Here is a 26,406-nt window from a genome sequence, read left to right as displayed (position 1 = left end):
ATTTGTTCTTCCCTCTGCTTGAAATGCTCTTCCTCAAATATTCACATGGATCACCATCCCATATTCTACATGTCTTGACTCAAATGATAACATCCTAAGAGGACTTACCAGCCCCTACTCTTGTCTGATCATGATTAGCTTATCTAGAATTATTTTCTTTGCAATCATTATTACGATCTGAGATTACATGTAATCTCAATCTTGTTATTACAAGCTGCATGAGGGTAGTTCACTGTCACATCCTTTCTGTCTAGAACAGTGCTCAGCATATGGTAGTGTAAAATGTAATTTAAAAAATTTACCTTTGGATACCCCCTCTGTGATCAGTCTGATTTTCCATCTTTTATAGGAAAGGTAACTGAGACTCAGGGTGATCAAGTCACTTTGTCAAGATCACATAGTAAATTATACACCTTGGATTTGAAGACTGATCTGACAATAAATCTTATACTTCTAACTACTATACCATATTGCTTTCCTTTGTATGCTATACTGTCTTCACTCATTAATTTTGGAAATTAAGAATGCTGAAATTTCCATAAACATTAAAGTTTTTAGAATACTTATATGCGTGCTTTGTTGTCTTCCTAGGATTTTTTTAAAGTTTCACACACATACATGCTTACCAGCTTGTTTCAGCTTCCCTGAAGGAGATATAAAGAGGAGAAAAACACCTTGCAAAACACATCAATACAAAAGATTGTTAAAAAACAATCAATGACACATCACTGACAATTGGATAAATGTACAGATCCTTAGAATTTCAGACTCTAAAGTGAAATTGATATAGTCAGGTGACTTTTATCTCTTTGATCCCATGTGCAAGTTTAGCATAGGCCTGAAGCAGTACTTAAACCATAACACTGTTACAAGAGGAGCTATTGACTTTGGCATTAGAGAAGACCTAATGCCAGTTATTGAAGTAAGGTTTTACTGATTTTTAACACTAAAAAGATTTCTCTAAAAGTAGATCTAGCAATTGTCTTGTTAAAACGCTCTTAAGAAATGCTAAATTGTCTCCTCTATTAGCCATTACTTCATTTTATCTACATTTAAGACGAAAATCTAAGTGCAGAAATCAAAACACACAGCTTACCAATTTTGTAGGAGTTTTGTAGATGTTTGAATAGAAGTGGAAAAGTTGTCATTCTTGTGGCAAGAGTTGGACATCTGAAGACACCTGAACAAGTTTTTCCTTTTCCATGAAATGTAATAGTTAGCATTTATGGAATCCTGGTTCTACCCCCTACTAGTTGTGTGACCTTGTGTACATTACTTCTTTTTTGTGTTTCTGAGTCTGTAACCTGGGTGTATTACTAGAACCAACCTCATGGGATTTTGGTGAGGGTTAGAAGAGACAATGCTAAGCACTTAAGTGTGATTACTTGGGAAATGCCAGCTATTATAATGCATGTATGACCACTACACCAGCGTTTCTCATCCTTGGCACCACTGACATTTGGGGTTAGGTCATTCTTTATTGTGGGGTGCTATATGTATATGTAGGATATTTAGCAGCATCTCTGGCCTCTACCCACTCCCACCAAAGCTGTGATAACCAAAAATGTCTCCAAACATTGCCAGATGCCTTCATGGGAGGCAAAAATACCCACTTGTTGAGAGTCACTCTATTAGACTAATGCTTTCTATATGCTATCTCATTTAATCTTTACAAACAAGTTTGTGGAATAGGTAATAATGTTATTTCGTGTTTACAAATGAGGAAAGTAGAACTGACAGTTAAATATTTGCCCTAGACACACAGATGATGAGAAATGGACTGTTGGTAGAATCTGACTCTGCCTAACAACAAAGCTTTGATGGTGTGTTACTTGCATTGACCTCAATTAAGATTGTCTTTGGTAATGTCTCTAGTTGATAGGTTGCTCCCGTGCAAATCGCCAAGTCAACATTTCACTGTATTTCTACTAACCCCTGACTCAGGAGCCTGTGCTATCTTTATAGCCCATTCTCTTTCCTCCTTACAACTTGTTGCTCTTCTTCTCTTTTGCGTTGAAGAATGGTATACCTTTCTATTAGGACCAATTTGTGAGTGAGGCTTCACAATTCTCACAAAACATCAATTGCACTCTCAGCTTGACATTAAAGCAAAAGTTTCTACCCTTAACTGGCAATAGATACAATCTGTGCTTCTGAGACTTGTTACTAAGAATAACATTTAACTGACTTTTGCATAAAATTTACTACAAGCTTAATCGAGAAGAATGAATTCAGGAAGTATTATCTAAGGAATTTGTAGTGCTTTGAGGACTAAGCAGAGAATAAATAAAATAAATGGATAGGCCTTCTCTTGCTTAGAAATTAAGCAGGCCAGGCACAGTGGCTCATGCTTATAATCCCAGCACTTTGGGAAGCCGAGGTGGGAGGATCGCTGGAGCTCCGGAATTTGAGAAAGTATTCAGCTAGAAGGAGATGGAGAGGGAGATGAGGTATATTTTTCCATCTTTATCTTACTGCACCTTTCTGCTGCGTTTTTCACTTTTGTGGCTTTCATAGTATTAACATTACGGGTTCTCCTCCTATGACTGATGAACTCCTTCTGTTTCTTTTCTTGGCTTCTTTTCTTTTTGGCAGTCTCTAAAATTATTATGCCCCAGGGTTGGGTCCTCAATCCACAAGTCATCTCACTTTCTATATTCTTTCAGCAATGTTATTCAGCCTTATGGTTTCAGATACCATTCTTTACCAATAGATTTCAAGTCTGTGTCTTTAAGGCTATGCTCTAACTTGAAACTCAACTGTTCAATTACCAAATAAGCATCTCTAAGGAATGTTCCACAGTCACTTCTGTTTCAATAGGCTCCCCAAAATGGGCTCCATTTCCTCAGGTGGTGGCACCACCATCCACCCAGTTGCTTAAACTAGAGTTTGTGCATCATATAGAATTTTGCAATTACTTACCCCACCATGCCCAATCAATCACCAAGTTCTAATAACACTAATTCCTAAAGGTTCCTTCAGTTCATCTTTTCTCTGCATATTTACTGTCGCTGCCATTATCTGTCATCAGAGCTACTGCCACCACCACCCCAAAGATCATAAGACAGGATATTGTCCAAGTTGTTAGCAATGACTACCAGCCTTTCTTGGCACAGCCTCCACCGTTGCATTACTCTCTGTTCATTACTCTTTGTTCCTGCTACTTGTCTTACAGTGAACACTCAAGCAACACTTAACTCCTTGTGATTCTCTATACCAACCAGACTGATTTTCACTTCTCTGCCTTTGCCCAGCTGCTCCTTTTGTATGGAATGCCCTTTCTCAATTATTTCATTTCAGAAAGTTTTTGGCAAACCTTACTGTTCCCTCCCCAATACCTCTATCTCATAATCTCTACCTTGATATACCTTCTGCATACACACAGCCAACTCTTTGGGACAAAGCCATAGCAAACATTTCATAAATGTTTGTTGAGTGAATGACTATGTCAGCTATCTCACTGAATTGGTAGCAATCTACTTCAATAAAAGTGCTTTTTAAAATAATGATCTCAATGCAGTTTAGATTTTATGTGATTTACAGATGACGGTGAGAGATGGCAGAGATCCTGGCTTATCAAACTAGATGTTGGTATAAAGTTCTTATGCAGTAGGAAGAAATGTATGGACAGTGGAATTAGATTCTGGGTAGGAAAGCTGGATGTTTGATCCAGTATTTTTGTTCAAATCTCTTGGCTCCAACGTACAGCCCTTGACGCTACACCTCTCAGCATTACCTCTGGGGGAAGAGTAATGGGGAAAATTCCAACAACAAATACAGGCATGTAGGTTAAAATTTTTATATTAAACACAGTATTTAAAAATCATAGGTATAAACACGTAAAGTGGCAAAACAGATATAGAGAGGATAGTTTTTTATATTACTATCCTCATTTACTGAAATGATCATTGCAAAATTTATTCAAGTAGTCATGTCTCAGTGAATTAGAATACTACATGATTTAAAAAAGTATTACATACATTTTAGGAACAGACTGCACATATTAGAAGATACCTGTTCTTCAGATCCAGAAATATACATTTCTCATTAGTGTTTATAGTGTTATGTGAATATATATTCACTGCCTCTTTTCAGGGTTGTTTAAATGTGACCATATTTATGATATATGCTATGTATTTGAATATGTATCATGTACGTATACAAAGTAACAAGCCTTTCAAAATGTCGTCCTGAATATTTATAAAATGTCACATCAGCGTTAAAAAGAATTTCAAGTAATAGATATTCTGTGGCATATGCAGTAGTTGTTGAGTGTATCATTTAATGAATTAAAATTGTTGGAATTTTTAGGGTGTATCATTATTGACCAGTTTTAACCAAAAACTCAGAAAGTTTCATTATTTTCTTTGTCAAAAATCTCTCTCACGGAGGGCTGAAAGACATCTATACAGTTATAAATAGCGTCATAAGGATGTCAAACTTGACTCAGGTGGATCAACAAGCCATTATTCCTCTCATTTGTACTCATTTTTAATGATCAGCACCTGAGCTCAACAGTATTTTTGTGACAATTTCAATCTACAGGACTGAGAGAGCTGCTGTTTATCTATATCTCACTGGAGACATTAGCATTAACGAGCTGCCTGCTGCACTGCCTGGTGCCAACTGTGGGTCACATTGGTATGAAGGTAACTGCCTCTTGAGGTGGACCATGCCATCTCTATTTTCCGGGCAACAACTGGCAGATAAATCTTCCACTATTAACATCAGTGTGAACTGTAATGCTAGCTACCTGCATTATGGCCTCGGGTCTAGGAAGGGAAGCATGGCACTATTAGCACAACCTATACACATTACCCATAAGAAGCAGAAGGAACTACATATATCAGGTGAACAAAAGACACCATTAGCCTTCCCCTTGTCCGTATACAGTTAACTGATACTGTTGTCCTCACTATTTTGAATCAACATGAACAAATTCAGAGCTACCAATACACTGATTCTAGGTTGGCATAGTTTTATTTTATAGTGGTTTATAGATGTCTGCTGTAAAACAAGTAGGGTTTATTCATTGAAACAATTACTTTGATTTTCAGTCATCTACATTTTCTGAAATCCACTAATATTAATAATATTTTGTGTGCCTGTGTGTTGAAGAGGGAGGGGAAAATTACCATATTCTTTTCGATGTGAAAGCTCTTTCTGTTCCTGGTAGTGAAATCAAGATTTTAGAGCAAATATGACCCTGGAAATCTGGTTTTAACTTAAAAAATATATATTATTGCATTACTATTTATTAAAAATTTTAAAAAGTAGTTTAGATAGTTTAGTTTTTCTTTTCTTTCCTTTTCTTTTTTTTTTTTTTTTTGAGACAGAGTCTCGGTCTCTTGCTCAGGCTGGAGTGCCGTGGTGCTATCTGGGCTTACCGCAACTTCTGCCTCTCAGGTTCAAGGGATTCTCGTGCATCAGCCTCATGAATAGCTGGGATTACAGGCACACGCCACCATACGTGGCTAATTTTTTGTACTTTTTTTTTTGTAGAGATGTGGTTTCACCATGTTCCCCAGGTGGCCTCAAACACCAGAGCTCAGACAGTCCACCTGCCTCGGCCTTCCAAAGTGCTAGGATTATAGATGTGAGCCACCGTGCCCGCCTAAAAAGTAGTTCTGATTGGCAGAACTTTGCATAACAAATATTTCCTTCTCTACTTCCTGGGATTCTCACAGTTCTTTGCACTTTCAATCTTAGAGTAGGATAACACCTGATCAATTTAATTGTTGATGGCCCAGAACATCTCCCAGTAAAAATTCTTTTTGCTTTGAGCAAAGGATGAATAAATTTGGGAAGGAATGAAAGTATCCTTTAAAAGGTGGCTGCACAATGGCAAAGCAAACAACGGGAAATTGAAAACTGGTTATTTGCTTTATTTTAGGTGGAAAAAAGGAAAATCTCATTATTTAAATTTAGTTTTTAAAATGAACTAAATGAGTTACTTGTTGAGATACATACCAAACCTAGATTGGAAACACATGTCTTATGGAAAAATTATTCTTACTCTGTACCTCAGAAAAATAGTTTCCTATCCATTTTTTCCTGGTGCAAATATATGAGTTCTTGCTATTTGCATCATTTGGAAAACAAATGCATCAGAATTACTTTCTTTTTTTGCTCCCCAAGGGCGTAGTAGTTTTATCATTAAATTCAGGAGTAGATAAATGCTGAAATAACATAAACAGATCCCATTGTATATAAGTAAGCCAATTTAAAGTAATTTAGTAAGGGAAAGGCTCTATTGCTTTCTTAATTTTTTTTCTGAACACTTTGCTTCATTGTAACATGTACTGGGCCTGCATGTTTTAATGTTCTTTTTTCTCTTTATGTCCCCCTTTGGGGTTTCAGTCCACTAAACTCAAAAATCATTGCCTTTCGGGGATTTATTGATATTTAAAAGCAGATCCCAACATCTTACAAATTGCAGTTGTAGCCTGTATAAGGTAATGGTCAATAAATAAGGGAGAATAAGAACACTACAGCTAGATTGCGAGAAAAGAAAAGGAAAAAAGCTTACTACATTCTTTCTAAACAAACAAAAAGGCATAATTGGAAAAATTCATTTTTATGTTTCCTTACATTAGATGGGACCACTGAGTGAAACATTCACTGATGAATTACTCCTGTAATCTGTGTAGGAAAAACAGCTACTGGCAAATTAAAGAGTCCTGGAACAGAGCCATGAGAACTAAATGGCTAAAAATGAAAACAGGAAAACATTTGAGAGTATTCTACAGAATACAGATCTTTCAACACCTCCCCCTTTTCACTGGTTAATTCATCGTCATGGAAACAGAATTTATCAAAATGTACTTGCTCACTCCTAGTGACCCAGTGAGTAGACTTAGAGAGCTGGTGAAAGGTAACTCAGGCTGAAGCAATTTTTACAAATGATATGCTGTGGTTCATACACTGGTGAATTTTGAATGGTGCCATTGTGTCAGTCGAACAGGTTTCCAAATCTCAAAGGGTTCGCTTTTTTGTTTGATTTTTAAAAATCTGCCAGGCAGAGAAACCAGAAATCTTTGCTAGTGAGTGAGCACAGGTGACTAGCTCCATGGAAAGTGGCCAAATTTAGGTTTGAACTCACCTTTGCCCCTCAATTTGCTTCCCCCACCCCGCTTGTCTAAAGGATGTTCAAATCCAGAATTTGGTAGACATTTCTTTGGTTCATTTATCTGCCTCAGCAGCTCTCTTCTGTTCTGTAGCTCAGAAATGCAAAAATCCTTCATTCCTCATTGTAACCATCTCCTCTTATCTTTACCAAAAGCTAGGTGTTGGTAATCAAAGCCTGGCGCGTCTGGGCAGTTTGCCGCTGACACCTTTGCCAGACTAGAATTAACCCTACAATGGAGTACCTTCTCGGATTCAGGAAAATGACTCGAGGGATTCCCTAAGGAAAAGTGCCATTTCACTGTTTTAAAAAAATTAGGCATCATCTTTATAGCTGCCAAATTCAAGGAAGGCTGATTTTTTACTTTATTTTATGTTAGCAATTAGTGACTTGTTGTCATGGAAACCACGCTTCAGATGATTCTTGAACTTAAATGGCTGAATGTGATCAGGCAAAAGCCCTCCTCTTTTTTAGGCTCAGTAGTCAATGTCTCTCTCTTTGGTTATTCTGATAACAGAATCACATGAAACATCTATAAACATGCAAAATAATAGCATGGGGCAGCATCAATTAAAACTGAATATTCAATAATTCATTCTTTAATTAAGGCTCTTTCTTCCTTTCCTGAAGCTGTAACCTTTCAAGTGTTAAAACAGACATAAAAACTAAATCATTTAGTAAAAGAAATCTTTTCTAATTAGCTGTTTGTGATACACTAATGAAGAAAAACAGGATTTGAAATTCCTTTTTGGTTTTTAATGTTTTGATACAGAAAGAAAAATGAAAGGGCTTCATTTGGAAAGTCTATTCAAGGTGAAATAACTATGGTTTGAGGCTGTAGCCTCTCTCTGTGTGTTTCTTTTGTCTCTGAGTGAGGGGAGGGTTGGGGTTTATCATGGAAACAGCATAGCCCACTCATGGTTTCTGGCAGCTAGATAATTAATCTATATTGAGACTGCAGGCAAAGTGTCCGTGTTTGCATCTGTGACTACTCTGTGTTAGAGCTGGAAAATGAAAACTTGCAACCATCAGAGCAGCTCATCTTTAAAAAGAAAATAATCAAGCACTCAGACACTCTGGATTTATTTGCTGCCTCTGTTTGAATATAGAATTCACTGCTCTTCAGAAATACCATTATGCAGCATGTACACTAAGCCCTCAGTATATCTGGGGCTTGCTTTACTCTCCAGATAAGGGAAGTTCACTCTTGTTCTTCCCTTCATTAATGCTAATTCATGAACAAGAGACTGGTAAGAGAGGGAACAAAGTAAGTCTGGTCAATTTTCTTTTTTAATTTAGGGAGCATTTTGGCATATTTTTTTCCAGTGAAAAATAAAGTTGACTTTGAACATCTTTTTAATTAAAACAGAGTGTAAAGTCACCACAGATTTTATGTAACTGAGGTAAAAGCAAATACTTGCATTATGTTACATGATTATCTACCTATTAATATCTATCTATCTACCTACCATCTATCTATCTCACGCTTCCTAAAGGATGGCAACATTTGGAGCTGTTGTGTGAAAGGTAAGTGAAGTGATCTGGCTGTCAATCACTAAGCCTGACTCAAAAAAAATCTCATTTTTGCAATTATATTCCATTTCTTAGTTTTGATAAATCATCTAACTTCTCTGTGACTTTGTTTCTTCATCTTTAAAATGAGAAAAGTGTCCATTTCAAGTTCCCACAGACATGTATAAAGAACATTTATGAATATTGAGGCACTCAATGCATTTTGGTGACTGAATAAATAATTGTCATATTTTCTTTTTCAAATTGAATAGTGACAATGGTGATAGCCTTTTTTTTTTTTGTAAGACAAAGGTGTTATGGAGGACAATGTTTGCTTCTTTTTCCCTGAAAATCTATCCAAAGAAACAGATTAGGATGAAATGCATATTTTACAGCAATGTAGCAATTGGGTTATAATGTATGTGGGACCAGAGAAAATTGGTAAAATGGGAACACGGTGTTGCTACATATTTTGTGTGTCTTTCTTAAATACATGTTTCTAGTAGGAAGCAGAATTCTCACTCTATTTCTTACCGAGAAATGGTATGCATAGCGGGCAAAGATAATAGAAAAGATGTGATGCATGAGACCTCTTCTTTTGATTCTGAGGCCAGAGAGGGCTGGTTAAAGACAAGAGGGTTCTTATCTTCATCTCATAGCCTTTACTCACACATAGCCCTCCATGTGGATGTAGAGCAAAGCACTCTCCTCCTCCCTAAGAAAGGTGTCCAGGAAGGTCAAACACAGTCGAGAACTAAAAGGAATGATGTTGTCCTGATGCCTTTCCCTTACTGCTGTGTGTCATATGTGTACAGAGGGGAAGTTAGTTGAATGTGATCCCTTGAAAACTAGGAGAGAGGAAGCACATTCATCTTTAACTTGAATTCAAGTGAAAAGCAAGCACGAATAGAATACTATGCTTTCTTCCTACATTGATTTTATATGCTTCAGAAAATTGACAGCCTACATTGAAATCAGGTAGATGAAAAATACATTTCTTCAAACATTGTGCTCTTGAGGGAAAAATTACACACACAGAGTGATATGTGCATGCACACATGTGCACACACACAGAAACACACACACAACCCTAGGCTGCGGCCTACGTTTTTATCTTTGCTTCTTCAAGCCACGTGTTTAGTAGAGGCATAGCTAAAAATATTTTGGGACAGGTGACATAGTGAAATAACTCAAGGAATGGGACTATCAAGAATGTACAGCTGTACAGCTGCTTGAACAATGAATGTACAGTGTACAGCTGCTTTTGGGATGGCAGATCAATATCTTTCTACTCTCTTTGTACCTGTCAGTCCTGGTCTGTCACAAGAGTACACTGGGTGGTCTGGGAAGTCTGGCTTGGGTTCTGTTGACTCTCAGAGTTTACCCCAGGACTGTCACCAGCAATGTTACATTTCACACTCCCTGTGCCTGCATGGGTGATATCATTCTCCATTGGGGTATTCGTTCTCAATAGTTGACATTATTGGTGGGGAATGCGCAACATAATTTCAATGAGTTTAAGACAGAAATGGAGCTCAACAAGAAAAGGATATATTGACTCAAAGTTACCATTTTCTTTGGAAACTTGTTTGCCTTTTGCAACATGCTACCAAATGCCTAGAAATTTTGATAAATTAATAACATACTATGAGGCCACCATGCCAATGGTCACTTCCAAACATGAAGTAGGAAGCATCTTCTTGTCTTTAATTCATGTTATTACATGACTTTGCTTTGATCTCAAATATTATTAGATTGGGAATTGACACCAGAGCCAAATACAATCATCTATCAACCTATCAGGTGGCTTGAAGAATGAATTATGTCTAGTAGGGATGGTTATGTTAGGGAGTGATTAACCCAGTCAGATTATCCCTTGTGGAGTAGAATAGGAACATAGAGAGAGGTACGCAGACACTAAACGGATCAGAAGGCCTTTAAGAGACACCCAGAGAAAAGCAGCTGGCATAAGGTGACAGAAACCATGTAAACAAAGGACATGAGGTAGAAGAAGGAAGAAAGTAGTCAGAAAACAGAACCAGACCCACTCATAGTAGAAAAATGATCTATGGGAATATCTACTACTAGATTATGTTGTGTGATGAGACAGATAAGGTATTCTAATTCTCCATGAGGTACTTTCCTTGGTAGCTGAAACAGTTTTTTACATTCCCTAATTTCCCCTTTTATCCTTGTAGCAAGTCCCATCCATTGAAAATTCTTGGCCATTAATGCTGCAAATATTATTTCTGTCTTTTTTCTTTCTTCTCTTTTGGAAATTCTTATTATTTGTATGTTCCATCTTGTATATTTGCCCCACACTTCTTGGATAGTCTACTCCTTTTTTTCCAGGTTTTTTTTTTTTTTTTCCTGTTTTAAATAAATCTCTGCTTTTTAGTTTGAGGAGTTTCTATTGACATATCTTCAAGCTCACTGATTCTTTCCTTGGCTGTGTCTACTCTGCCAATGAGTCCATTAAAGGCGTTTTTCATTTCTGTCACAGCAAATTTTACTTCTGGCATGATTTTTTTATTGTTAGAGTTTTCATCTCTTTGCTTACATTACCCAACTGTTTTTGCATATTGCTCCTTTTTTCATTAGAGTCATTAGCATATTACTTGTACTTAAATTCTAGGTCTGATCATTCCAGAACCTCTGCCATACCTAAGTTCAGCTCTGTCTCTTCAGACTGTTTTTTTTGCCTTTTAGCATGGCTTATGTTTTTTTGTTGAAAGGTAAACTTCATATATTGGTAAAGGAATGGAGGTAACTTTTTGTGTGAGGTTTTATAGTTTGTCTGTGTTTATAATTTGCTGTAGCTGTAGATGTCAGAGGCTAAAATTTCTTTTGATGTCCTGTTTTTTACTTCACTGTTGTCTTTGCATTTCCCTATAGGCTCATTTGTAAATAGGGTCTGAGACTTGCAGTGCTTTTTAGCTGTAATCTCTTGTTATTATTTATGAGCCCTATTGATGTGGTTGTAGGATATGTGTGTGGAGTGATAGTGGTGGGAGAATAACTCTATAGTCCTCCGATTTTACTTAAGTCTTTTAGTTGGTCTGTGCCCCTGGGCTGTCACTTTCACTAATGCTTCTTAGTTTTGTTTTGTTTCTCAACTTAAATGAGACAGGAAGGCTAGAGGGGACTGAAGTTGTGTATTTCCCTTCCTCTGGGTCTATTAGGGTCTGGTAAATCCAAGTCAGTTAGGGTCTGGGAAAATTTTTTTCCCTTAAAGGGAGCCCTTGTTAAGAAGGCTAAAATGCTCTGGGCATATTTCAAAATGGTTACTTTTCTCCCTCCCTTACTGGAAGAATAAGGTGATTTTTTTTTTTTCTTTGATATTTCAGTAAGAATCTTGTGGGGCTACTCAAGGTAAAACTCATGAAAGTGTGAGGGCACCCCCACGGCTGCCAGGAGCTTTTCCTTCTCAAGCTAGTCCATGTTTACTCTTCAGTAATTAGTCAACTACCCTTTAAGAATTCCTGGCCGGTGCGGTGGCTCACGCCTGTAATCCCAGCACTTTGGGAGGCCGAGGCGGGCGGATCACAAGGTCAGGAGATCGAGACCATCCTGGCTAACACGGTGAAACCCCGTCTCTGCTGAAAATACGAAAAATTAGCCAGGCGTGGTGGCGGGCGCCTGTAGTCCCAGCTACTCGGGAGGCTGAGGCAGGAGAATGGCGTGAACCTGGGAGGCGGAACTTGCAGTGAGCTGAGATCCGGCCACTGCACTCCAGCCTGGGCGACAGAGCCAGACTCCGTCTCAAAAAAAAAAAAAAAAAAAAAAAAAAAGAATTCCTTACCAGTGCTGGTGCTAGCTGAGGTTTCTGATCCTGGTAAGCTGTGATTCTCTATGTCTGCCTGTCTATCATGTTTTGGGGGTGGTGCTTTGTCCTGTGACCTCAATTTTCTGAAGGATCTAAGAAGAGTTGTTGATTCTCATTTTGCTCAACTTTTCAGCTTTTTTTTTTTTTTTTTTTCTTGTGAAGATGGGAGTGATGACTTCCACGCTCTTTACAGGTTGAGCTAGAAAGTAGAAGTGACCCCTACCACTGACATAACCTAAAACAATGTTGTTTAAACCATGACTAAGGACTAATTTTTCTTTCTCTTTTATTTTAAAGTTGGCCAGACATGACCCCTTTTATCATATTTGAAAATTCTCTTATTAGATGTTCTGAATCGTGTCTCTTTTTCAGTATGAGCTGAGACAAGTTACTCAACTCATTTCCTTCTCAATTTCTTTATCAGAATAAAAGAGAGAAAAGGGAAGAGAGAGTGAGAGAGGATTTGTCTAATTTATAATCAAGTAGCCACAGAAAAATACTGCTAAGAATTCATGCATAGGTGATGTTTGAAAAATGTGCAGTGCTATAGAAACCTAAATAATGTAATCTCACATGTCCTTTTTGACTCTATTTTGAAGCACCTGATGCAGAGTAGTTTTTTTTTTAAATTGTAAAGTGATATATTTTAGTATTATTTGAAAGAGTTTTATTCCTTTAGATTCTTCTCCCTGCCTCTTATTTTCAGATATGCCCATTATTTCAGGCAACTCTTCCATAGCTATAATTTTAAAGAAATAATATATGAGCAGGTATACCCTTGAGAAAGTATTTTCTCATTATCAGATTGGACAATATACCTATTATAGAAAGGCAGTCTTTGAAATGTAAGTTGTAACATCAATAATCATTTTAACAATGTAATTCATATGCTACAATAGTCTCCATTACGTTCTCTGCATTTTGGTTTGTTTCATGCATTTTTGGTGCCTATACTGTATTAACACCTCTTATTTGTTATGCTCATTTAATTGTTTTTATGAACTTACCAAATTTTATCTCCATGTACATTAAAAATATGTTGAGTGAAGAGGAACAATTCACTAATTCAAATTTATAAAGAACAAAGCACTTGCCTTTGAATTTGTATCATGGCTACTACTTTGCAGTGTCTTCAAAGAGAAAAATAAAAGCCCTTTAGAACAGCAATGTTTTTGTTTTTCTTATTTATTTAGACACAAAGTAGCCTTGCAAGATTAGCTATCACATAATCCTGGAGATATTTTTCTATTTATTTACTTATTTAATACTTTGGGGGGGGGAAGTCTGTGTGTGAAGAAAAATAATTAAGTGTGACAGGTTATTTGACAGCTTGCTAAGACAAATTAACTTTCTTTTAACACTGGCTGCATGTGAACATCCAGTTTTACTTCTCCGGCTTGGTGACACAGTCACAGTTTGTAGGGACTATCCTAAAGCACGTAAAAGTTTGGAGAGCAAAGCTACTTCTGCTCTATTCTGAGCACTGTGAAGCTTTCCATGAACAATGCAATGTTTTTGCTTGACTTGGGACCTGTCTATTGATGATGAGTACTTTGGGCAAGAATGCATTTTCCCCTTCTCATTTAATGGTTGAAAAAACGAATGCACAGTGAAATGATGTGGCTGAGGCAGGGCTGTGAGACTGAGATCAGCCAGCACTCACCATGCTCACATTTGTTGTTGTGGCTGTTATTTTTGTCACTTGTATTTTAGGCTCAGGGAGTACGTGTGTGGGATTGTTACATGGGTAAACTGTGTGTCACTGAGGTTTGGTATACAAATGATCCCATCACCTAGGTAGTGAGCATAGTACCTGATAGGTAGCATTTCAACCCTCACCTCACTCCCACGCTCCTCCATCTAGTAGTCTCTAGTTGTTCCCATCTTTATGTCCATGTGTGCTTAATGTTTAGGTCCCACTTATATGTGGGAACATGTGGTATTTGGTTTTCTGTTCCTGCAGTAATTTACTTAGAATAACAGCCCCCAGCTGCATCCATGTTGCTACAAAGGACATTATTTCATTCCTTTTTATGGCTGCGTCCCATTGAGAACATACTTAAAAATAATAAGAGCCATTTATGACAAACCTATAGCCAACATTATACTGAATGGGAAGAAGCTGGAACTAGAACAAGACAAGGATGCCCACTCTTACCACTCTTATTCCACATAGTACTGGAAGTTCTAGCCAGAGCCATCTGGCAAGAGAAATAAATAAAAGGCACCCAAATAGGAAAAGAAGAAGTTAAATTATCTCTGTTTGCTGATGATATGATTCTATACTTAGAAAATACTAAAGACTCCACCAAAAGGCTTCTAGAGCTATTAAATGATTTCAGTAAAGTTTCAGGATACTAAATCAACATGCTCATATTTGAATCCTGTTGCTTTACCATCTGCCATCTTGCTTGTGGTATTCTTGAGTTCAGAGATCATCTCTTCTTTCTCAGAACCTCTGGGGCTCTTTATCTGTATCTCTCTCTGAAAGCACACACCATTGTACAGATTATGTATTAGCTCCTTATGCATGCCTTATCTTCTCTCCTATCCTGTGGAATCCTTGAAGACAGATGGATCCTATCCTCACTCATGCGTGTAAAATGTCAACACTAGCCCGTAAGGCTAATAATAAAAATGTTATCTTCTGTACAACAGTTGTATAATTCAAGCAATTATTTTTGTATACCATGTGAATGAGAACTCCATATCATATCCCACTAACTTTCTGAACATTTTTGTATGTTTATTTTATGAAACAGAAACATGCTTAAGTGAAACTCAGTGAAGGACATGAGTACACTTACAGACCAAAGACACATATCCCTCCTGTGCTTGGGCATGAAATTTCCAGAATCAGAAGAAAAGAATCTCTTACAGCATTTAGCAGAGGAGAAATGAGTCCCAGAGCTTGTAGATGCTTTATCTCCATTTGGAACATACCTTGCCTAGCCTACTACTTAGCTAACCCTCTCTAGGCACATCTGTCTCTAACTACAACAGCACAAACCTCATATAACCCAACTCTCATTTTCTGCTGATCCCATCCCAATTCTTCCAATTCCTACTTATCAAGTGAAAAGCTGCTATCACCACAGTGGTCATCATCAGCTTTCTTTTATCCAGCATGGCAGCATTGACCTTTCCCCTCCCTGACAGCCTGGTTTGAGGGATTTGAGGTTTAAACTATATTTTATCTCTGTACCTTCCTGATATTGGTAATAGAATAGGTTGGCTGGAAGACAGATTGTGAATGAGAAACTATGTTTCTCCTAAACTGTGAACCTGGCTTTACACTCTTAAAAATCTAGCTTGAAAAATGACTTTTACTCTCCTGGTATGAGGTAAATGCCGCTCCTGACCATTTTCATTTTGCCTTTTTGACATAACACTAGTTGTGGAAGCAGAGAAAAGTGACAGAAGTTCCTTATAGGATGTCTGCCCTTAGGTGTCAAACCCAGAGATTAGTTCCTGATTAAATTTACAATGCCCTTGCTAAATTGCCAGTTGGCTAAATTTCAATTTCATTTTTTTTTTTCGTTTTAAAAATAACTATTTTAGGTTACATTTATTTTGGTTATTATTACATCCTGTGGGCTCAATATATTTGATTTTAGCAGGTAACCAAGTGAATTAGATATCATAACACAGATGGTAAATATCTCATTGGTGTCACCAAAGCTTAGTGAGCAGGGTATGTTTGAAATATGGTAATGGGAGAACAGCTCCAATTCAGTAGGAACAGATTTTGTTTAGCGGAAAAAGTCACAGTCATATTCTGTGTCATATCATTTATGCTTAGAACTCCAAAATTCTAAGAAAATAATTTATGGGAGATCATGGAGTATTAATGAAAGGTGAAAGGACAGATGTACTATTATTGTGAAGATGTACTAAATATCATTTAGCTTCACATAAGAAATAAATGACTTATTTCTGATTTAGGTCATACAAGTTGCACAGATATAACATATAGAACAAAAGGGGAATTTTAAAAATTAGGGGATATACAATGGAACTCTCATTCACTTAATAGTACATGTCTGACAACTTCTTACCTGCTTTGTCTCAAAATTTATCTTCCAGAGTTATTAAAAACAACTGGAAATAATAATTACTTTATATTTGTATTTGATAGTGAAAAGATAATTTTTCAGCAAAATGGAAGTTGTTATGTAATTGGAGAGGACGTGGCCACCTCCTTTCAAGAAATGCAATAGCAAGGAAAGGAATGAGCAGGTATAGTCATACTTATTCTCTGGACTTTGGAGAAGTACATTTCCACGTGTTCAGAATGATACTGTGACATGAAGATCTGAAAGGGCAACTGTCTCAAGAGGAGTCAGGTAGCTGAAGGCTTGTCACTTAGAACAGGGATTGAATGTGCTGAAATGGCTCTAAAGATCAGGACTAGAATGAGTGGATTGAAGCTAGAGGAAAACAGATTCCAGCTTAATGTAAAAAACAAAAATTTAACTTTCAGAATTGTTCAAAGATAAAAATGGGCAGGCATGGGAAGTATAGTTACTCATCACCTGATGTAGCCAAACATAATTGGATGACTTCTTACCTAAATATTCCAGAGGAGAGTTGAGCATCAGATGGGTGATTAAACTGGTTGATTCATGATTCTTTTCAATACTAAAATGTGCTAGTTATTGACAAAAATATTTGCTTAGGTAGAAGGTCTGTTGTCCAACTCTAAAGTGGGTAATAGTGCCCTCATAAGAAGTGTTTCCTTAAGTTGTGCTCTGTATTTTCTCCTGCCCTGTTAATAATTACTAACACTGCCGATGAAAACTTCCAGGCTGGGCGCAGTGGCTCATGCCTGTAATCCCAGCACTTTGGGAGGCTGAGGAGGGCGGATCACAAGATCAAGAGATCAAGACCATCCTGGCCAACATGGTGAAACCCTGTCTCTACTAAAAATACAAACATTAACTGGGCATGGTGGCACACACCTGTAGTCCCAGGTACTCAGCAGGCTGAGGCAGGAGAATCACTTGAACCCAGGAGGCGGAGCTTGCAGTGAGCTGAGATCATGCCTCTGCACTCTAGCCTGGAGACAGAGCGAGACTCCATCTCAAAACAAACATACAAACAAAAAAACAAACAAAAAAGCTTCTAATTCCCTTCTTCCTCCAAAGGACATGTATTTAGCTTCAACTGTACACATACTTCATCTAACGGGGGCACAACACTGAAATTGTGCTGGCAACTGACCTGACTATAATCACATAGGCAAGACAGAAATTTGTTTTTCTTCCACACAATTCAAGCCTGGGGCTGGAAATTCCAGAGCTGGTATCGCAGCTCCAGAAAATCATTAGAGACCTGGCCTTACAATATCTTTCTGTTCCAGCATCCTCAAAATTACAAGATGACTCATGGAGTTCCAGCCATCATGTCTTCATTCCAGGCAGGGATAATAATAGTAAGAGCCAGGGGCAAAAGAGTTTCCCTGGAGGTCTCTTACATCACAGTAACTACTTGGATTTACAAATGTGGTTGGGAAATACAATTCTTCAGCTAGGCACATTCCTCAGGTTCTCTCATTAAGCATGAAAGGGAGAAAAGCAACTTCCAGTCTTTGCCACAGGCATCTTATTTCACATTTTCATAGCTGGGCAAGCAATGACTGCTTTCCCTAGTATGTATGTAATTTTCAGTGACATACAGTCAAGCCCTAACAGATTTATAAATGTCCTACCAGTTTGCAAGTTGACATCCTTTAAAAAAAATCATCATTCCTTATTTGTTCAACAAAGGTTTACAGGAAACTCTGAACTCTAAATGAGGAGGAGGAAGAGAGGAATAGCAGCTGGTAGGTGCACTCAGGCTTTTTTTCTAAGACTTGAGAAAATCAGGGCTGCTCTCTAATTTGCTTACCCTTCTCCACAAGAGAAAACGCTGTAAGCAGTGGGGCATACCTTCCTTATTAAGGAGCTAAACTTGATATGGTCTTTTGAATCTATGGGGCATACCTTCCTAATTAAGGAGCTAAGCTTCTTAATATGGTCTTTTGAATCTATTGTGCATTCATTCATTTATCCATTAGTCCAACAATTATTAATATTTATTGAACAGTTACTATATGCTAGGTAGTGTTTTTGGAGTATAGAAATGACTGAAATAGACAAAATTTCTTATCTCTATGATACACACATATAATATCCTTCCTGAAAGAAGTTCTTGGGAAAACTTTACCTTTATATTCAGATGATACCATAACTGATTGGCAGCTATCTAGCTCTCTACTGATAGTTCCTCCACAAGGGAAATCAATCAAGACCGTTCACACACTCCATTTCCCTTTCTCCTTCTCTATCAGAGGCCTGATGTGCCCCTCTGGCAGTTCCAAAACTCCTGTACACTCCCGCAACATCTGGCCTCTTAAAAATCCAAATTCTCTAAGCTTACCTCTCTCACGTTTGCCCCCAGAATCTTCTTTAAAAACACTTGTCTCTTGTCAAGAAGCTGTTTGGTTATAGTGGATTTTTTTTTTTTTTTAAAGCTCATATTTGCTAATTGCTTGTGCCCTGTGCTAAGAGTTCATTGACTCTTCATAAGAAGTGTATTTTAAAAATTAGGAAATTAAACCTTAAAGAGGTTAAAAGACATGTTCAATGGCTTTGAATGCTTTGCTAAACTCTAACTCAGATCTGCCTGGCTTCAGAACCTTGCTCTTAACCACTGACCGCATGCATAGTTTTTGCTATTTCAATGCCTGATGAATTTAACTTGCTCAGAGAGCATCTAGATTATATTTCATTAAAATATTGCTTATTATCCTAAACACATAAATGATTTGATGTGTGTGTGTGTGATATACTCTTTCATTCACAAATTTTTCAGCAATGATCTTTTCTCCAGGTGAAGACAAATAATGTAGCTGACATCTGTTCCTAACTCTTAAGGAAGGCGGATGTCGAAGGTTTCCAAAAAAAAGATGTGTCTAACCCTGGAATGATCTAGGCAAAAATTACAGATGATTGAAGTTGGGAGAGAGAGTAGGCTTTAAACGGGGCAGATTTTAATGTCAGGAAGAATGAGCTGGACTTTGATGGAGAGAGAGGATGGGACAGTGAAAAGAGCATGGGTTTTAGAGACAGGCAGCTTAGGATTTCTGTCTTGCATTCGCTAGTTAGTGGCACAAAAAATATAAGTTATGTACTTCTGAGTATCAATTTATTCATATTTAAATGCAGGTAATAATATTATAATATTATCAGTCTATTAGCCTTATGGTGAGGACAAGTGATAATATGCTTAGTAAGTTTTCATTTAATTGCTCTCTGGTGGAGGCAAGGTATGAGCATTTAAAAAAATCTCCTCAGGTGGAATTCCAAACACTAAGTGTAGACAAACACCATTAGACAAACACCAAACACCATTAGACAAACACCACAATAACAATTGTTGTAGACAAGATCTATCAACGGATGTTAAAATAAGTGGGTGCAAGTTTGACAAGAAACAGGATTTGCAGAGTTGCAAAGTGGTATCCCTAAGATATGTGTAACTACAAAGGGACAAATAGTAATATTACCATGGATAAACCCAGTCAATGTGACCTGAACCGAGCAATCAAAGTTAACAGCAGCAAGAATAGGACATTAATATCACAAACCCCTTGATCTGACACACTGAGAAGCGCCTATCACTTCTGTGGTATTCTTACAGAAATGCATCACTTCATTCTGAATGTGAGAAAACATCAGGAAAACCCACTGTGAGGGAAATTCTACAAAATAACTTGATCAGCACACTGCAAAAGTTTTGAGGTTATGAATGGTAAGGAAAGACTGAGGAAGTATCAAAGATTGGAAGAAACTAAGAAGAAATAACAATGAAATTCAATACTGAATAAAGAAAAAAATGTTAGTGAGACAACTAATACAAGTCTCATAATCTAGTTAATAACACTGTACCAATGTGAACTGTCTGACTCTGATAATTGTACTATGATCATGTAAAGAGTTAATGTTAGAGGAAGCAGACAAAGGATATATGAGAACCCTTCATGCTATTTTTTCTGCCACTCTGAGTCTAAATTAATTTAAAATAAAAAGTTAAACAACAAAACGAAACAAAAATTTCTTCAGTGATTCTAGTATGTAATGAAGATTGAGAATCTGCGGCTAAGAATATAGAGAATTCTTAGCAAATGATAGCTATTACCAAACCTGGCTACAGTGTTATGCATACCAATTAGTTTTGCTGTTAGGGAAGTACAGTTCATTTTTTAAATATTTGTCTGACTGACCTATGTGTGTCTTTCCAGATAGTGATACTTGGACATATTCAAATATAGCATAGTCTTGAAAAATATAAGTAGTCAAAGGAACTTTTGCATGATTCAACTTTAGGAATTCTGTGTTTTTCTAGATAACGGAAACAAGAGAACACTCTTGACTTCCTGTCAAGAATGTGAGTGAACGTCACCCTTGCTTGACTCTCTTGATCCTCCTTAATTTTGCAATATTTTTTCACAAATAAGAAGGGGTGCCTCTTTAAGTGTGGTTTCTCATATGAAAAACAATAGTATCTGTTAGTCATTGGGCAATTTCTAGGGCAGAACAATTATCTTGGTTTGATTAGCAAGGAAGGAAGGAAGAGGAACTACGGAGGGGAAACTTTTGTTTATTTTCCTGACCCAAATTTAGACATTCAGATTGTTTCTCTTAAGTAGAAAATGTTCAGTAAAGCATAAATATTTTCTTCAGCATGTATCACCCACAAGAGAGTTTAGGAAGGAAAGAGGCTGCCATAGTTATTTGCCTGTTCGTAGAGTTTTAATAATTACTTGTATAGGCAAAACTGCTCAATTTGTAATCTTAGATAATTTGAAATAAAAATTCCACTCAACTTTGTAGCAGAGTTTAAAGTTCTTAACTTCTTCCAAAAGGATCTGCAGATAATGGCATGGTTATTTCTACACTCAAGTGAAAACTGGAAATTTTAACTATTTTAATGGAAAATATTTCAGGTTTTCCCCCCTAAATCATGAAGACTTTAACCTGTAGAAGCAAAGGTCTGTGAAGCTAGTAGTTCCGAAAGTGGTATGGTTATCTGCATAAGTTCCTTAACATCTTTGTATGTATCTTCCTTATCTGCAAATGGCACTAATAATAGCGATTTCCTCACAGACTGGTGTAAGGAGCAGCGAGTTTATGTTTTTAAACAGTGCCTAGCATAGTACGTGATACACGGTATGAAATATACATTACCAATTTTGTGTTTGTGTGTGTTGTGTTGTGTGTCTGTGTGTGTGTGTGTGTTTTCAAGAAGCATGAAAAAGAAAAAAAAGGAAGGCTTGGTTAAGGAACAAATCTACATCCAGTTCTGGTAGAAGCCCTAGACAGTCGCCAGTACTTACAACTCCCTATGGTTTAGCTGGATAGTTTTGGCTAGTTACTGATAGATACCAGGAGTTCTGGTTATTATATTATTGCTAACTAAATTAATATAATCTTGCTAACTAAATGATTATTGCTAACTAAATTAACATGATCTTGCTCTTGCGAAAGTCCTCAATTCCAGTTGCTCTCCGTTTCTCTCCATCTTGACCTACAATAGCTCGTGTTTAGTTGAGTCCGCACAGCTTCTCCTTGGCTATCCCTGGCTTTCCAGATATTGCTGGAGAAAGTTACATGGATGGCTGACTGGTTTCACTTTAAATTATTACAAACTTCGAATGGACCTTCCACAGTACTCAGAAATCATTTCCTCTGTAACTCTGCTTCTCTACCCAGCAAGATTTTAATTTCAAACTTTCTCTATTCTCACACCTCCCACCCTCTCATTCTTAGCTGAATACTTCACTTCATTTTTCATTCAGAAAATAGAAAACACAGAATGAAAACTCCATCTGCCCACAACTAAATCTAGAAACGTAAATTCATGGGCCCCCATCACCGTTACATTCCCACCCGTTACTATGGAGGCCAATCTCTCCACTAGGGCTCTGAATTCTCTCTGCTGACTGTCAAGGACACCCCCTTTTCTGATATATATAGACACACACACACACACAGACACACACACACACATTTTATAGCATTCTTAATCTCTCCCACTTCCCTTGATTATTTCCATGAATATATAAACATATCCCATTACTTCCCTTCTCATAATGTAATCTTCCATTGATCTGACATCCCCTTTAGCTATGGCTCCATTTCTCTGTTCCTCTTCAGAACCCAGCTTTATGAAGGATCAAGTATTATTTTCTCTCTTACTTCTTCACTTTCTGTAGGCTCTTCATCCCACTCCAATTTCACTTTCACCTTCATCATTCCAGGTGGTGAGTTTGTAGTATGGTGGTTTGAGTTCAGTTTAGAAGGACATATTAGGAAAGTCATTGGCCTTAAATCCAAGCCACAGGCTCTAGTTTAGATCCATTAGTAAATGATAACTTGATTTTTAATTCAGACTTCCATCTAGAATCTGGGAAAGGAAGAAAGGAAGGTCATTTATTGGCCCCAATGAAACCTTAGCATCTTTGTGGATTAGCTGAGAACAGTAAAAATAGACAAGGACTGGAAATTGGGACTCAGTATGAAGATTAGGTTTTCTAAATGGTTACTTGGCTTTTGTAAGTGTGCATTGTATTGATTTTGACCTTGGTGGGATATAGCAGGTAAATACGGCTGATGTCTCAAGAGCAAAGATAATTTTGGTTCTCAGAAGTAAAGATAATTCTATCACCTTACCAAGGTGAGGGCTTTGGTAAGAGAAGGCTTGATGGACAGGCTGGGGTGGCAGATGCTGACCTCAGTCAGTCAGGTACAGTTTCTACCTAAATGGCATAGCCAATGTATAGATTCGTTTATATGGAAAAATAGTCTTTCCATCCTAATTAAAATTTGCCTCAAAACACGAAGAGCTTTAACATATGGAGTGAAAGTAATTGCAGTTGAGAAACTCAAGAAATTGACAGGGAATGTGTCAGATGGCAGACAAAAATGGAGAACAGGATCTGAGTCAAAATAACAATTTGCAAATTTGGTTGGAATTTTCTATAGAAGAAAATCAAGGAATGTTTTGTACAATTTTGAAAGATTTCCATGAAAACAAGATTTTTAAAAACTAGTTTTGGTGTTCAAAGTATGTTAGATATTTGAACAATTTACTCAAGTGAATTACATGAATCAGCCCATTCTCTAATGGAACTGTTGGCTCAACTTCTAATTTGTATCTTGAATACAGTCCTATCTTACCATTTCCACTGCTACTATCAGAGTCCCAGCCATCATCGTCTTTTACCTAGGCTATTGCACTAGCTTCCTGGTTTTCCTCGCATTTGTGCCCCTCTAGAGTCTTCCTCTACACAGCAGCCAGAATGACCTTTTACAAATGTAAATCAAATCATACCACTCTCCTGCTTCAAATCCTACAGTGGTTCCCATAGCAATTAAGTTAAAATCCGCATTACTTATCATGACTTACAAGGACCCTACATAATCTGGTCCCAATCATCCCTCATCATCATTCCCCTGACAGTTATGCTCCAACTACAATCCCAGGCCATTCTGTTTTTAGAGACTGTGCGAGTTTTATTCCTTCTGTCCTGGAAGACTTTTTTCCCCCCACCTCCCTTCGGACCTTAGTTCAAATATTGTCTCCTGAGAGGGGTGTTTACTGACCTCATTATCTACATCAGTGCCCAACCTCATCTTGTTCCCATCTTTTTTTATAATTATTATTTTAAAACTTTGTAACTTTTATGGTGGACAGTCATTATTTGCCCCAACAGCCTTCTGAAGCCAATAGTCATGATTATTAAAAATAGCAAAGTTGTAAAAATGTTTCTCTTTTTAAAAAAATAATATTCATTTTCTCTTTATGAAACAAGGCTGTCCGCAAAGTCTTGAACTGACAATTTAATCCATGGAACTAACTTTGTTTAATCAGAGTAGTGAGCCAGCTGTTCCATTAGGCGACAGATCCTCTCTGGAAGTATGCAACCAGTGATTGTACATAAGGATGCTTTGCCACCACTGTCCTTGGCTGAGGGCAGCATTGAGTTGATATGAGATTATTAGGCTTATTGTTTTTGTATAATGCCAAGCCAAAAGAAAACTAAATTTCAATGGCTTCTTTTCCTTGGAGGGCCAAGACATTCTTTCATACGTCTTAGAATCTGGGTTAAAGGATAGACCTATCAAATCAATGAAAACACTAAATGTCATGATTTTCTGCCAGAATACTCAGGTGAATGTCCTTGAAGTCTAGTTTTTTCATGTCTTTATCCAGTGATAAAATTAATTTTCTGTTTCCTACCAGGGCAGTAATATTATCTTCATTAATATTTGCACTGTATTTTAGTGCATTGCATTTTAGTGCAACCATGTAATCATGACAGTGTGTCTCCATGAGATGCAGGTGGTGTAACTAGTGGCAGAATTTGGATTTCTGGCAGACCAACAAGTGTCCAGGGGCCTCTTGCAGCGGCCTCTCTCAGCTCCCTCTGGGAGCTATGCGCACCCCACTCTCATCTTGCTACCTTCTAAGCCATGGCTTTTTTCTTTCCATAATGCCTAGACAAATATCATCTTATTTGTTTATGTATTTGCCTATTGTCTGCTGTGTCTCAGTAGAATGGAAGCTGGATGAGGACAGATACTTGTCTGCTTTGTGGTTGTAGCCCTAATATCTAAAACCATGCCTAACACTTGATGAATATTTGTTGCATCTTTTATTAAGCTATTTGCCTCTCAACATCAGACACACCTTTCTATATTTTGCTTTGTGCAATTGGGGCTGGGACCCTGCACATCAAGTTTCTTCCTTAGAGTTGAATCCCTGTTTGGTTCTGCCACTTGGGGGGCAATAGAGGAAACCTGCAAGGCTAGGGAAGGAAAAGACTTCATCCTTGTTTCTCTATCGCCCCTATCAGAACCACTGTAACGACACCTCTTTACCCTGGCAGGGACTGTTGATTCAGCAGCAATTGGTTCCAATTTGCAGATTTTTACAGTGCTGGAACCAGCCTTATCATTTACTCTCAGATACACTAACATCAGCCTCTAGCACCCTCTCCAAAGACTGTGTCCAAGCTCCATGGGAGCCTTCCTCTGAGCCTGTAAGCCAGCCCTGTCCAGTGAAATAACATGCAAGTCACATATGAAATTTTAAACTCTCTAGTAATGACATTATAGATATTTTAATGCTATTACAAGGAAGTCATGATTTGTTATAAGTAAAAAAGAAATAGGTGAAATAAATATATGTTTAACCCAATGTATCAAAAAATATCATTTCAACATATAAGCAATCTAAAAATTATTGAGATATTTTACCTCCCTTTTCATACTAAGTCTTTGCAATCTTATTTGTATTTTACTCTTTCAGCACATCACAATTTGGGCTAAACACATTCCAAGTGTTCCATGCCACTTGTGACTAGTGACTACCACATTGACAATGTAGCTCTAACTTTAATATTCCCAACATCTCCCCTTGTTCTCCAGCCCCTGGGGAAGTAGTTGCTTTCTACATTTAGCACCTCTAGGAAACCTTCATGTTTTCAGTTTTGTAAATCCTATTTAAAATTTCTTTGCATTAATTAAATTCTCTTTATTAAAATAACTGGTATGGTTTTGATTCCTTAACTGGATCCTGTCTGATACTTTTGTTCAGCAAATGAATGATGATGCTACAAAACTGAGATTTATTTATCTTAAAATGCTGCATAGACAATATGGCATAATTGTACATTTGGAACAAGGCAAAAGGACAGTGTACTCCTGGAGAAATAGAGCATGGCAGATTGGCCATGTAATCTGAGATCTGCCCACACATGAGCTGGGAAAATTCTGTCTTTCTTTTGGACTGTGAAGTAAATCCCAATTTGGTCACTTTCCGACCCCCTGTTTTACCTCACCCCACAAAGAGAGATGTGACCACAAAATCTGATGGATTTTGTTCAAGACTTTTA

Source organism: Mandrillus leucophaeus, unplaced genomic scaffold, assembly GCF_000951045.1.
Source record: "Mandrillus leucophaeus isolate KB7577 unplaced genomic scaffold, Mleu.le_1.0 Scaffold387, whole genome shotgun sequence".
Taxonomy (NCBI): domain Eukaryota; kingdom Metazoa; phylum Chordata; class Mammalia; order Primates; family Cercopithecidae; genus Mandrillus; species Mandrillus leucophaeus.
The sequence above is the reverse complement of the archived record's forward strand: the minus strand, read 5'-3'. Positions refer to the sequence as shown.